The following is a 14,582-nucleotide window of genomic DNA, read 5'->3' as shown; positions in this document are numbered from 1 at the left end:
AATCACTTGATGACATAAATAATTTGTATCAGACTATAGTGTCATGCAAAAAAAACAAAAACAAAAACAAAAACAAAAACAAAAACAAAAACAAAGCATTAAAAGAAATAAATTTTATAAGTTATCATAAATTTACTTATTTTAAATCAATGATTTATATTATTATTGTGGGACCAAATTATAAATAAATCTCAGCTTTTAATTATGATTTGTAAGTAATCATTCTCCATAACTTGAATAATACTTGCATAGTTTCTACAACATTTTAAAAAAAAATCAAGATAAGAATTTCGTAGGATTATAAAAATTATATAAGAAAATAGTTTAATCCATTTTATTTATAAAAAAAAAATGATGACAAATTATTTGAATTGTATTTGAAGAAATATAACAAATGATAGCTTTAATCATTATATACCAAAAAAAAAAATTATATAGGTTACTCAACAACAAAATGGTCGAATATAACTAAAGTCATGGACATTGAATTAAATCATATGGGATCTAAATTGATAATATAATCTAATAAATCGACTAATAATAAAGAGAGATATCGACAGATATGTAGTATTTCTCTACCATCTTTGTATTATATTCATTAATTTCATATATCATATGAAAGTTTTACTCGTCTCAATCTTTCAATAAAATAAGCACCAAGGAAACAAATTTCATAAGAAATTAGTTCTAAACTTTATTATTAAAAAAATAGAAATTTCAAAGAGAAAATTTAGAGATGGGATTGAAAAAATACTATAACAAATAACAATCTTATAAAAAAATAAAAAGAAAGAAAAAGAAAAAACACATAGCAATGATCTAATGTAAACTATTTTTAAAAATTAAAAGAAAGAATATCAAATTATTACCTTGGATAAATATAGTGACGGAAAATAATTTTGTGAGCCAACCATTGTTTTTTTATATATATCTTTATCACTTGGTAGATAATAACAAATAATAAAAATTATGAGGAGTAGGTTAAGAGGAGATAAGAAGTTATAGATAAGAGTATTTCACAAGATAAAAAATTCAAAAAAAAAGAAAAGAAAGATAATATGTGATAAAAGGAGAAAAAAAATATAAGTAAACCAAAATAAAGATTTAGATAGATATGTTTTTGATAGATATAGATTAACAAATCATATATTTATCTAAATTTTATTATTTTAATTTTTTTTTTTTGTAAATCAATTAGTTAATCTTTATCTTTATCTGTAGACCACGAAATTAATTTTTATAAATTATTTATCAATTCTTATATGTTTATTTATCTATAAGTCATGAAATTATTATTTTTTAAATAATTTTTAAAATTTTATCTTTATCTAAATGTCATGAAATAAATTTCCATAAATAATTTATGATTTTTTTATATGTTTATTTATAATGAAATTAATTAAAGTACAAAATGAAGGGCAAAAAGCATGAGTAATTTTTTTTAAATCAATTTTTTAACCTTTATTTTTATCAGTAGGCCATGAAATTAATTTTTATAAATTATTTATCAATTTTTATATGCTTATTTATGGGAAGAAATTTTAAATTATCTATAAGTTATGAAATTAGTTATTTAATTTTTATCTTTATCTGTATACCATGAAATTAATTTTCATAAATTATTTATCAGTTTTTATATGTTTATCTATATGGAGGAATTTTGAAATTCAGATCTTTATCCATAAGCCATGAAATTAATTTTCATTTTAATTAATCAAACAAATAGAAAATGGAGGAAAATAGAAAACACGAAAGACAATCAAAGAGGGTTGCCACGTAGGAAAGAGAGAATTTTAAAATTATGAGAATTTGGGAATGAATATTCACAGATTTTTGACAAAACCACTACATTTGATTATATATATGGTATAGATTGATGATAATCAAATAACTCTTGAGACATAATTAAATATTTTTTCAATCATAATTAAAATAACAATCATAATAGGTCATAACCAATCACCAAACACCAAAATGGGTTATACCTAAACACCACTTGAGACATAATCAAAACCTCATCCGTCATAATCAAAATAACAATTACAATAAATCATAACTAAATTATAACCAACACCGTAATAACTCATAACAAACACAAGCACCAAAATATTTTTTTTTAGAGACAAATAAAACTTTATTTGATGAAAATGTAATGTATATGGAAAATAATTGATCATAACCAAAGATTGCAAAATTTTTAAGTGAACATATTGTACACCTCTCTTTTTTAAATGTGTATTATAAAAATTTTGAACTTAAAGTTATTTTTTAAAAAATATTATATATATGTTATTTTGTAAAGTCATATTTTAAAAATACAATTTCAAACTTCAAATTGTATTTTTACTTCAATTACTTTATTAAAAAAAAATTAAATCGAAATCATGTTTTGAAAATATACTTCAGTATAATATGGAATTGCAAAATAAGTAAAAAAAAAAAATAAAAAATTTAAGGCAAATGCTAACAAATGTCCTTAGGCAGGACCAAAAAAAAAAAAAAGGTGTTGTCACAGCACAAGTTGTGACGTCCTGATTGAGGTTAGTTTCTATTTTATTTTGATAATTCAAATTGTTCCTATTATAGGATTCGTCAAGTGTATTATTCATATAAAAAATGAGATTAATCGAACATGTATAACCCCATGATCGAACCATAATTGTTTTAAAAAAAATTATCAAAATTATTTATTTTTGTAAACATAATTGTAGTTTTGTTATGGGTTATAGATGTCCAATTGACTCTATTTGTTTCATAAATGGTTTACTTGATAAATCTTACAATATGAACGATTCGTATCATAAAAATAGATTCAAAAAAAAGCCCTCACAGACTCACAACACGGTCTCCGGACTCCTCTAGATATTGTTTAATATTGAAAAGTGTGTAAAAAGTGTTTTAAAAATATGTAAAAGTATTTTTAAAATGTATTGATTTTAATAAAAATGTATTAAATTTAATAAAATGTGTCTTGTATCTTTCAATTTTTTTGTCTTTTATTTGTGTCCTAGGAACACTTATTAGTAAAAAAAATTTATTTACAATTTAAAATTAAATTTCAAAAAAGTATAAATTTGGAAATAAATAAATAGTTAAAAGTGAGACTGGACTAAAGTAGGTCGGTGGTCCAAGCATGATCATATTCCTTACCAATCATAATTTATTATACCCATTTATATTGTCTAATCACTCAACACAAATTTATAAATCCCACACTTTCAATCGATCACAACACCGTTAACTTCTCAGACTAAGGGATGTTGTTGTGGCTAAGTCACAGTAGCAATTTGTGGTGCCTCGATAGAGGCTTTTTCTGAGTCTTTTGCAATAATTCGAATCGTTCATATTATAGGGTTCATTAAATAAATCATCCACGCAAAAAAAATCAAATTGATTAAAAAAATTTAACTTTATAACAAGAACACATTTGTTTTTAAAAAAATAATCGGCTAATATGATCTTGATAATTTTTGTAAAACAATTTAAATCTGATCATGGGGATTTAGATTTCTGATTAACTTGATCTTTTATATGCATGATATATATGACAAACCTTACAATAAAAATAATTTGTATTAACAAAAAAAAAAAAAAACTCAAAAAACACTCCACCGGAGCACCACAAATTCCTGCTGTGACTTTAGTCACAGCAGATCCCCGAATCCTAACTTCTCAAATGAAAGAACTGCAAGTGGGGTTAAATTGGTGTGTGAACATACATGAAGATGCTGAGAAAGTGGGAATGCACAAGCAGAAAAGTTGGATTCACACTAACCAAAACAAAAAACAACAAGGTTGGTCATGCCAAGTGAAGTCAAGTCAACAAACTATAATTAATATTTTTTTAATAAAAAATTAATTACATAATGATTTTCTCAAAGCATCTCTAATAGTTCATTAAATTTTTTATTAAATCTAAATTAAAAAATTGATTTGATATAATACATTTGAATTATAAATTTAAAATTTTTGGTGGATGAGATTATTGGAACAATCTTCTGTTTATAAAAAATAACTTGAAACAAATCAAATAAATAAAGTAAATTATTTACAGAATTTATTTACCGAAACAATCACTACAAGAAATATCTGTTTTGGTAGCGTATGTTTAACGGCGTTTTTTAAAACGTCACTGTTTGTAATATTTAATGGCGTTTGAAAAACGACGCATTTTTCTCTAATCAAAACGGTGCCGTTTTAGGAACAGAAGATGTTTATAAACGCCTTGAAATGGGTTCTGTCACGCACGCTCCCCTCTCCCTGTTTCACCTTTATTTTGAATCTGACTCTCGCTCTCACTCTCTCAAAATCTTACATCGGTGATTCATCAGAGCCATTTCGAAGATCTTACATCGGTGATTCATCAGAGCCATTTCGAAGTCCTCTCTCAAAATCGATTCAGATCGGTGAGCTACTGTCTCTCTCTCTCTCTCTCTCTCTCTCTCTCTCGCTCTCTGTTGTCTAAACCCTAATTATCTTAGAGATTCAGCTCGGTGATTTGGAGATTCAGAGATTCAGCTTGGTCTCAGCAAACAGATCGGTGATTCATCAGAGCCATTTCAAAGTTCCCTCTCGAAATCAAAATCGAAATTGAAGTTCATCTCAGCGATTCAGATCGGTGAGCTCCATTGTCTCTGTCTCTATCCGTCTCTTTCGCTCTCTCTCTCTCTCTCTCTCTCTCAAGCTGAACTGATATTTGAATGACATCTTGTTGATTTCAATTTTGATTTCAAAGCTCTCTCTGTCTCTCGATTTCGAAGGTCTCTCTCTCTATTGTGAAGGTCTCTCTGTTGATTTGGTTGTTGATTTTCGTTTGTGCAGATCAAGGCATTGCATACGCGGAGATCAAGGCATTGAGAGAAGGCAGAAAGGTTCGGATCTACCCCCTTCTATCTCTCTCTTTCTCTATATATGACTATCGTAAATCTGATTTGGTTGTTGATTTTCGTTTGTTTGTGTTGGTTGTTGATTCTGTTTTGTTAATGATTCTGTTGATTTTCGTTTGTTTGTGTTGGCTTTCAATTCTAGGTGTGTCGATTAGCAGGAAACAGCGAGTGGTGCATCCTCCTGAGCTAAAAGGAGCCTCTTTGGCTATCAAATGGGAATGTATTTAATATTTTCATTAATGGAAAATTGGATAAAGGTGTGATTAATCAACTTTCATAGCATTTTCTAGTTGCCTGTTGCATAAAATTTGAAATGGAGTTCACTTAGTAACTAGTTGTTCCTCAGTTATTTCAATAGCATTGCACTTTTCATGCAAACTGGAGTCACTTCACCAGTAACATGAAGATTCTTTATGTTCTGTTGTTAGCTATTGGTGGGGAATATGAATGAGGTAATGATGTAAGACTACTTGTTTTAGTTGTATTTCTAATTTATTTTTCCCAATTTGTTTCCTTTTCTTAATATATATATATATATATATATTTGTTCCCCCAATTTATTCAATTGCTCTAGCTCTCTCTCTCGCTCTCACATGCCCTACCTCTCTCTCACTCTCGCCATCATGGTTCACAAGTATGGATCTCTCTGTGTAGGTTTCTCATTCTCTCTCTCGGTCTCTCAACCTCTCTCTTGATCTCTCAATCTTGAAGACCTAAGATTTATATGTGTTTTTTTTTTCTCCACAGCGAATTGGCATTGAAGCTCAAAGCAATTGCAGAGGTCATCTACATTCCTCAATTCTTTTGCTAATTCCCGTATGTGTTCAAATTCATTCGTTCATTTATGTCTCTATATGTACTATATATATATATATATATATGTGTGTGTGTGTGTATAATTCCAGATGTATTCATGTTCCCTCATATTTCAGAAAGTATACTATTGATATCTTGAAGTAGTGATATATTCATGAACAGGCCAAAAGTACTTGAGGTCACTCCAACTAGCCCTATCATAACCGGAGGAAAAAACCTGAGGAAAAATGACCTTAGTTGTTGAGCATGAGTTAGTCAAGTCTGTTTTTAGTATGTATGATTTCAAAATGCATTCTAATCCTTTAATGTTATGTTTGAATATGGTTTGAAAAGGGAAATGATTTGAGGCCTATTTGGTTGTGTTTTTATTTATTTATTTAGTTTAGGAGATAAAACTAACCCAATAAGAAAAGATAAATGTAAGGTTGTGGTATTATATATAATATTAGGGAGGGGGTGAAATTTGGAAGAAAATTTTGGACAAGGAAGTTGTAAAATTTGACGGAAGACAAAATTGAGATGGAATAGGTTGGTCACAGAGCTTAAAATATTTAAGAGATGTGTTAATATTTTATCCTTGGGAACAGTTAATTTGGCATAATCTTACCTGTTTGCTTCATTACACACTTTAATTTGTTTGTATTCCCAGCTTCGGATCATTATAAAACCAAAGCCATGCATTAGAGTTGGCCCTTTATGTGCTGCACAGCAGGTAGATTTTGCATGGTGAAATAATTGCCATGTTTTTTGCTAAAGAGACTCATAATATTGTGCAAATTATGAGAAAGGTTAGGTTAGGACTCAATTTATCCCTTCCAGACCCATATCCAATGGGGACTAAACTAGTCATACACACAATCATCAGGTGATACGGTGATCATTGCTCGTAAATGAACATCTAGCACTATTTTTGATTTTGCCCTGGCCATAATTTTGTCAAACTGTTACATATTGTTAAGTTTTTTTATTGGCAATCCCGTTTGACAAGGATTTCTTTAAGAAGTTGATTTTCTTCCAAAACTAGGATTACTTTTGGATTTCTATAAGTAATTGGATTTCTTCCAAAACTAGGATTACTTTTGGTTTTCTATAAGTAGTTGGTTTTCTCCCAAAACTAGACTACTTCTCAACTACTCCACAACTTCTCCAGATCTTCTTTTTGGATCTTAAGGTTTATATCTGGAGATATTTTGTTAGTTTTCTTTGATGTTTTATTGAGTATTCAACTCATGGTTTAAAGAGAGTACATCAAAGGTTTTGTTTGTTCTACAAAAGAGAGAGTTATTCTTCGGTGGATTCTGAAGAATTCGAGCCTAAAGCTTCGGTGGATTCTGGGGTGGCTCATCGTAAAGACAATTCCGAGGTGAAGACAGGGTTGGAAGAGGCACATAGAGGTTGGTTCAATTAGGCGTGGATTCTCTAGGTAATTGAGAGTATACCTGTGTAATTCCTTTAAATCTTCTTAGTGGATTGTTTTGTGGCTGTTGCCCGTGGTTTTTTTTATCACAGTTGGAGGTGTCCAATTGTGATTTTTTCTACGTAAAATCGTTGTATCGTTTTGTCTTGATTGTTTGATTGGGATTGTTATATACTGCTTTAAATTGATACCTAGTCACAAATCAATATCTAGGAGATTTCTAGATTTTTCAATTGGTATCAGAGCAGGTCATTCTATTTTAATAAAAAAAATATATCTTTTAGAACGAGATCTTGTTTGATTTGTGATAATGGATTCAATTCGTGAGGGAAATTCTATGGTTCGACCACCCCTACTTGACGGATCCAATTATTCTTTTTGGAAAGCTCGGATGAGATCGTTTTTGAAATCTATAGATGAAAAAGTTTGGCAATCTGTCATGAATGGGTGGACTGAACTAACAATTACCGTTGATGGAGTAACTTTCCCCAAACCAATTGATAAGTGGGACACAATTGATTACCAAAATAGTAGCTGGAATAGTAAAGCTATCAATTCTCTCTTTTGCGCTGTCACACCTGAAGAGTTTAGTCGTATTTGTAATTGTGAAGTCGCAAAAGAGGCTTGGGATATCTTACAAACTATTCATGAGGGCACTCCTTCTGTTAAACGCTCAAAACTTCAAAGGCTCACGTCTAGTTTCGAAAATCTTTCAATGAAAGATAGTGAGACCTTTGATGAATTTTATGCGAAGTTGAGTGACATTGTTAATTCCAGCTTCAATTTAGGTGAAAAAATTCCAGAATCCAAAGTTGTGGAAAAAATTTTGAGATCCTTGCCCGATCGGTTCCAACCAAAAGTTACGGCTATTGAGGAGGCTCAAGATGTTGACAACCTCAAGCTGGATCAGTTGGTTGGAAATCTCCAAACTTATGAAGCACATCGGAATTTCAAAAAGAAACAAAAAGATATTGCTTTTAGTAGTGCTCATAGAGTTGGAGAGGATTCTGATGAGGATTGTGATATAAATTCCAAGATTACAGCTGCTTTTGTTAAACAATTTAAAAAATATTTTTTGAAAAAGAATCCTAATCTTTTGGAATCTACTCATTCTCATAAATCTAAAGGCAAAGATAAACTCAAAATTAATTCTATAGCCAAGAAGGAGAAAGGAAAGATACAAGGGAACTCTGAAAGACTCCAATGCTATGAATGCCAAGGATTTGGCCACTTTGCTCAAAAATGCCCCACTCGGTTGAGGAAGAAGAAAGCCCTCGCCATCACTTGGGATGATGAATCAGAATCTGATGAAGATGAAAGTGACAACGAAGATCAAGGCGAAGAGGGACACAAACAATTCCTTGCTTTCATGGTGGCTTCCGAAGCTGAAGGACAAACAGATTCTCCGAAGAGGTCAGTTGAGAATATCACTGATGATGAATCCTCAGAGAGTGATCATGAAGAGCTTGAGCAAGCTTATGAAAAGTTGTATAAGGAGTCTCTTAACTTATTCAAATTGAATGACAAACTCACAAAGAAACTCAAAGCATGTGAAAGTGAGAATGTCAAACTTAAGGAGGAGATTTCTGAGGCCAAGATTAATGCCATCAAGGTAGCTGATGATCGACAAGTTCTTTGTGCAAAACTGTTGACTTGTGAGACAGAGAGGAATGAGCTACTGCAAACCCATGCCATGTTTGAAGAAAAAATTGAAACTCTTGAGATGTCTCAAGCTGCTTTGGAAGAACTAATGATCAAGAAAGAGGAAGAACTCAAGTGTGCCATGGTTACCATTGGTCCTTGGAACAAAGGATCAAAGACTTTGGAGAATATCATTGGGTCTCAACAAATTTGTTCTGACAAGAGTGGCATTGGCTTTTGTGGTAAGAAAGAGCAAAAACAGAGTGCTTCCACATCTCATGATGCAAGAACTCAAGGAAAAGGAGAACAAAAAATTCAACATAAGGATGGACTTCTCAAACTTCCTAGAGTTGGTAAGATAAAAGAAAAGAAGGTACACCCTGTTTTTATTTGTCATCATTGTGGTATGCATGGTCATATTCGCCCTTATTGTTATAAGTTGCATGGGAGGGTGTATTTGCCTAGACCTAAAACTTAGAAGTTGGAAACCATATCGAGACGGGTTCCTATTACAGGGGAAAGGAACCACGACGTCAAGACACCACCCAAGAACCACAATGCTCACAACTTTGTTCATACTAAAGCGGTTTGGGTGAGAAAAATTAACTTGTGTTAATTTGTTTTGTCGTTTTAGTTTTTGGGTTTCTGTGTGTTTTTTGTTTTTGTCATTACATGTGTGCTTGTTCATTTTTTTTTCTTGCTTTGGTTAAGAAAAATAAATAAATAAATAAAAAAACCCAAAAAGATTTTCTTTGTAAGGTTTTGCAAGCTTGAAATTTTTGAGTGGTCCTTGGTACATATTGGAATTGATGAGAAAATCCATTACATGTTAATATGTGTGTGCTTTCTGTGGTCATTACTCATTTTGGAGTGTGTGTTTTTTGATTAGTATGTCTCATTCTGTACACACTCTTGGATTAGTAAATTTTGGAGTCTTCCGCCTTAGTGATTATTTTTTCTCTATGGGCTTCTATCATTGATCTTTTGCGTTTCTAGAAGAATTAACCTATACTAGCATATCATGGGTGATGTTGAGTCTCTTAACCACCTTCCATCTTTTTGCATCTCCACGGCTTTCCCCTTGATTCTTTGTAGTCTAGCCATGAGGAAAAGGCTACCTCAGAGTCACCAACCAGGCCATCCTTATTACATCCATGCTTCTCTGGTTCGGTTTCCATACTCTTAAGCGTGTCAGCCACCAATGATTGTGCAAAAGAAAAAGAAAAAGAAAGAAAAAGAAAAAGAAGAAACAAATATGCAAAAGAAAGAAAAAATGTGCACAAGAAAGAAAGAAAAAATAAAAGAAAAGATTCATTGATTGAGGGGGAGCCTCCGCCTTTACTCACCAAATACCCTTTGATTCCTACTGGTTTGACTTTCCTTTGTTGTGCTTAGATTCTTTTGTCGGAGGTCCAACTTTCAGATCACTACTAGGATTGAATCTAGTGTTTGTCGAACTCCAAGAGTCACACACACACTTTTTTCATGGGATCTATGCTTTTCACATAATGCATCACTTTCTTTCATGAGGAATCTTCTACAAACTGTGCACATTGTGTTTACAAGTAATTGTGCTTCTTGGATAATCTTGTGTGTTTTAAGGTACTAATCTGAAATTCCTTGCTTGCTTCACCATATTATTTTTGTTGTTTGTTTTTTCTTCTTGTTCACCGTTTTCACTGTTTTTGGTTTCTTTTAGTGAGGGGAGTTTGGTTCATCTTGATTTGGGTTTGTAATGTTTGTTTTGGTTTATCATTGCTTGGTTGGTTTATGATCTTGCTTTTGTTGTTTAAGAGTTGTTTTTTATGAGTCTTAGTTTTCATCTATTCATGTTTTCCATCTCATGTTTCAAGATAATCGTGTCATATGTCTATTGCTTTTTCATATACTCTTGTGAGACTAATAGTTGTTTTGGAGTTTGGGGCACTAATAGCTGTTTTGCAGATCTTAATCTTGAGAAAGAAGTTTGTGTTTGTTGGTTGTAATGGGTTGGGGTGATTAGGATTTTATTTGTTAGGTGTGTTTTGTCACGGCATTGCCAAAGGGGAGATTGTTAGTTTTTTTATTGGCAATCCCGTTTGACAAGAATTTCTTTAAGAAGTTGATTTTCTTTCAAAACTAGGATTACTTTTGGATTTCTTCCAAAACTAGGATTACTTTTGGTTTTCTATAAGTAGTTGGTTTTCTCCCAAAACTAGACTACTTCTCAACTACTCCACAACTTCTCCAGATCTTCTTTTTGGATCTTAAGGTTTATATCTGGAGATATTTTGTTAGTTTTCTTTGATGTTTTATTGAGTATTCAACTCATGGTTTAAAGAGAGTACATCAAAGGTTTTGTTTGTTCTACAAAAGAGAGAGTTATTCTTCGGTGGATTCTAAAGAATTCGAGCCTGAAGCTTCGGTGGATTCTGGGGTGGCTCATCGTAAAGACAATTCCGAAGTGAAGACAGGGTTGGAAGAGGCACATAGAGGTTGGTTCAATTAGGCGTGGATTCTCTAGGTAATTGAGAGTATACCTGTGTAATTCCTTTAAATCTTCTTAGTGAATTGTTTTGTGGCTATTGCCCGTGGTTTTTTTTATCACAGTTGGAGGTGTCCAATTGTGGTTTTTTCCACGCAAAATCGTTGTGTCGTTTTGTCTTGATTGTTCGATTGGGAATGTTATATACTGCTTTAAATTGATACATAATCACAAATCAATATCTAGGGGATTTCTAAATTTTTCACATATGATGTCCACTGTTGTTTTGATGGTGTGAGTAAGCCCGGCTTTGGCAGCAATCAGTGGTTCAACAAGAATAATTGAAATATAAACCACTGATTTTGAGTTCTTTGTTGCTGGTAAATACTAAATAGTAAATATAGTCACTCTTTAATAGTTTGTGTTTTTGCATGTGCATGTGTTTGCTAGCATTTAAATTAGAGTTTTTCCCATTTGTTTTGCAGAATAAAACATAGTACATAATTTTCTTTTATTGAGAAATATATATATTTGATTTTGATATATTTTGCCTTGATAATTTTAGGTCACCAACAATTATTTCCATTCCAAAGGCATCTGACAGTGTCTCCTCTAGTTCATCACGGAGCAAGACTCGGGGGAGGTTAACTCGCAAGTTAGTATATGTTCTTGAAGTTGTTAAGTTGTGTCATGGGTGGATGTATCTTCGTCATCATTTCTGGTTTGATTGATTAAGTTGGCTGATTTAGTGGACTAAATACTTGATTTTTGTCTTTTTCTCAAGAGATCTGCGGTTGCACAAGTTGGTATTTCAGGATGATGCACTGCCTGATGGAACTGAACTAGCTTATTTTGTTCATGGGCAGGTTGTTAAGATGAGCACATACATATTATTATTTTGGTTTAAGGAAATGTTTATGTTGCTTTTTATAAAGATCAAATGTATTAAACAATTAACATATTTTTTTTATTTGTGGAAGCAACGCTTTCCCAGTTAAGCACCTTGTTGTGATATGTATTTGTTTTCTGATTACTTGTCATCTACAGAATTGCACAGAAGGTTATAAGAAGGGTTTTGGAATATTTTGCTTTTGCTGCCAAAGTGAGGTACTTTTTTTTTGCTGCTCGAGTTGCATCTTTATTTGATTCTCATTGAGGTGTTTACTGTTTCAACATTTGTGAGCAGGTCAGCCCTTCTCAGTTTGAAGCACATGCGGGTTGGGCTTCTCGTCGCAAGACGTGAGTGTTCTTTTGATATTTTTGGGAGGTGTAGTGAACATGTGGTTTCTGTGACCATTTATACATCATTAGATAACTTTTTTTCCCCTAATGCAGTTACCTACACATCTATACATCAAATGGAGTGTCTCTCCATGAGTTGTCTTTGAAATTGTCACAACTGCGAAAGTTATCTGCCGAGGAAAACGATGATCTTTGCTCAATCTGTGCAGATGGAGGAGATCTTTTATGTTGTGATAATTGCCCAAGAGCTTTTCACACAGGTGATTCAAGTTTCATGAATGACTTCCCTATAAGTCGTTTAATTTCTTTTCTGGTTTTGTAGCTCCAATTCCCTGGATGCTTGTCTCTGTCTTCTACGTTCTTTTATGATGTGTTCAAGGAATCAAGGACCTGATCTCCCCTTCCTCTTCTCTTTCCCATTCTTTCTGGATATATAATTACTAAAATGCTAATATCTTAAAATTTTGAAATAGAGAGAAGGACTTGGATGAAGTATTGCAGTCACAAACTGTTTATTCAAATGTTTCGAAGGGGGTTCTTGCCAAGTCAAAAGATTTAGTAGCAGCTTTTGGGACAGATGATCAGACGAATATATGCTTGGAGGTCAGTTTTAAGCTTTGTTACTTACATTTGGAATATGTCACTGTGTGATAGACTATTCTGTGGCAGTGGCTTGTGTGGGTTAACTTGACAAGTTCTTTAAGTAAATTTATTATTATTATTTGTTGAAAAAAAGTGGTGGTTAACTGATGTACCTCAATTTGGAATAGATTTTGGACAAAGGAGAGCTACAAGTTGCTGGAAAGGAAAGGGATTCTCAATTATCGAGTCAGTTTCGGGATATTGCTACCGTAGTTATGCAGAAGATTATTAACCCTGAGACTCAACGCCCTTATACTATTAGCATGATTGAGCGTCTGATGCATGAAATCCATTTTGCGGTTGATCCCCATAGTAGCTCAAAAAAACAGGTGAGTTCATTTGTTTGGTTGTAGATTGACAAGAGATTTATGGTTTTCTGAGTTTTAGCGAATTTTCTGCTCTGCATTGATCTGTGTTAAGTACTCTCAAATTGTTAGGAAATTCAATTAATTGTGCTATTCACATTTGAAATTTTGTTTAATTCTTTGCTTAAATAAAAAAGAAAAAATGACAAAGAAGTTTACTTTCCTCTAGCAAATGCTCTCTTAGCAAGTTCCAATTTGTCATTCCATTCCTGTTGCAATTTTATGTGACTTATTGTTATTTGTAAAATTGATGATTTCATGTATCTTGAAAGGAATGGTCATCTCCCAATTTACACACTGCTGACATATGATTTTTTGTAGAAGCTGATTGCTTTAAACATTATGTACTTCAGCTAACTGTTTGTCTTTTACAGTCGCTAGATGTTATTCGGGAGCTTCAAAAGCACTTACCTATAAAACTATCTCCAATGAGACTACGGTTATATGTCCCAGAACAAAAGTTTTCTTCTCTTTCGAAGAAGCTCAATGATTGGACCGCTAGTATTGTATCGAAAGATGAATCTGGAAGTCAGCTCTCTATTGTAAGTGTGAGACATGGGCCCCTAAGGGCACAATCTTATTTAAAGTAGTTTAAATTTTATACTATGATTTAGCTATTTTTCTCATCCTTGCTTAAATAGTTGGTGTTAGCTTGGTTGTTTCTTTAGTGCCTATCAAGTTTTGACATAGGGTTTACTTGCCTTCTTACATGGCAAATTCAACCAGTGATCTTCTTCTTTTCACTTGGCATAAGTGTGGTTATGTATTAGAGGAGCAAACTCACAGCTTAATCTTGGACTGAACTTTTATGGTCAATTAGTCTTTTAGTTTATCATTTAATCATTTGATTGATATTCATGTAGTCGATGCTTATCTGGTTGGGTGAACTAGTGAACGCATTTAACCATGGAAACAACATAATTCATTTATGTTTTTGCAACAGTTGATCACTCCAGTTGTTATAATGATTGCTTTGTTCATTGCAAACTCACATGGGAAACCTTTGTGTCTTTAAAGTAGACCTTACGGGTTAAGTACTATCATCAATTTACTCATATACACAGAGCCCCTTGGAAATAATCTTTCTCTACAATGGCAACATCCTGCTG

At 32.4% G+C, this 14,582-nt stretch overlaps 2 long non-coding RNA genes across 3 annotated transcripts; both read left to right on the top strand.

The window, feature by feature from the left end:
* The first annotated feature begins 4,836 nt into the window (after positions 1-4,836).
* On the top strand, positions 4,837-5,536 carry LOC114308035 (uncharacterized). Its single transcript, XR_003645345.2, has 3 exons — positions 4,837-5,143; positions 5,233-5,338; positions 5,461-5,536. It is a non-coding gene; the product is annotated as an uncharacterized LOC114308035 (long non-coding RNA).
* A 6,210-nt stretch (positions 5,537-11,746) lies between these two features.
* LOC145790575 (uncharacterized) lies at positions 11,747-13,933 on the top strand. Of its 2 annotated transcripts, XR_014329400.1 has the most exons (6): positions 11,747-11,879; positions 12,009-12,331; positions 12,411-12,726; positions 12,940-13,069; positions 13,237-13,437; positions 13,848-13,933. It is a non-coding gene; the product is annotated as an uncharacterized LOC145790575 (long non-coding RNA). The 2 variants fall into 2 exon arrangements; XR_014329399.1 differs by having other exon boundaries at positions 12,009-12,726.
* The last annotated feature ends 649 nt before the right edge of the window (positions 13,934-14,582 follow it).

Source organism: Camellia sinensis, chromosome 5 (assembly GCF_055761805.1).
Source record: "Camellia sinensis isolate YWXY chromosome 5, ASM5576180v1, whole genome shotgun sequence".
Classification (NCBI taxonomy): domain Eukaryota; kingdom Viridiplantae; phylum Streptophyta; class Magnoliopsida; order Ericales; family Theaceae; genus Camellia; species Camellia sinensis.
This window is presented reverse-complemented; position numbering and strand designations above follow the sequence as displayed.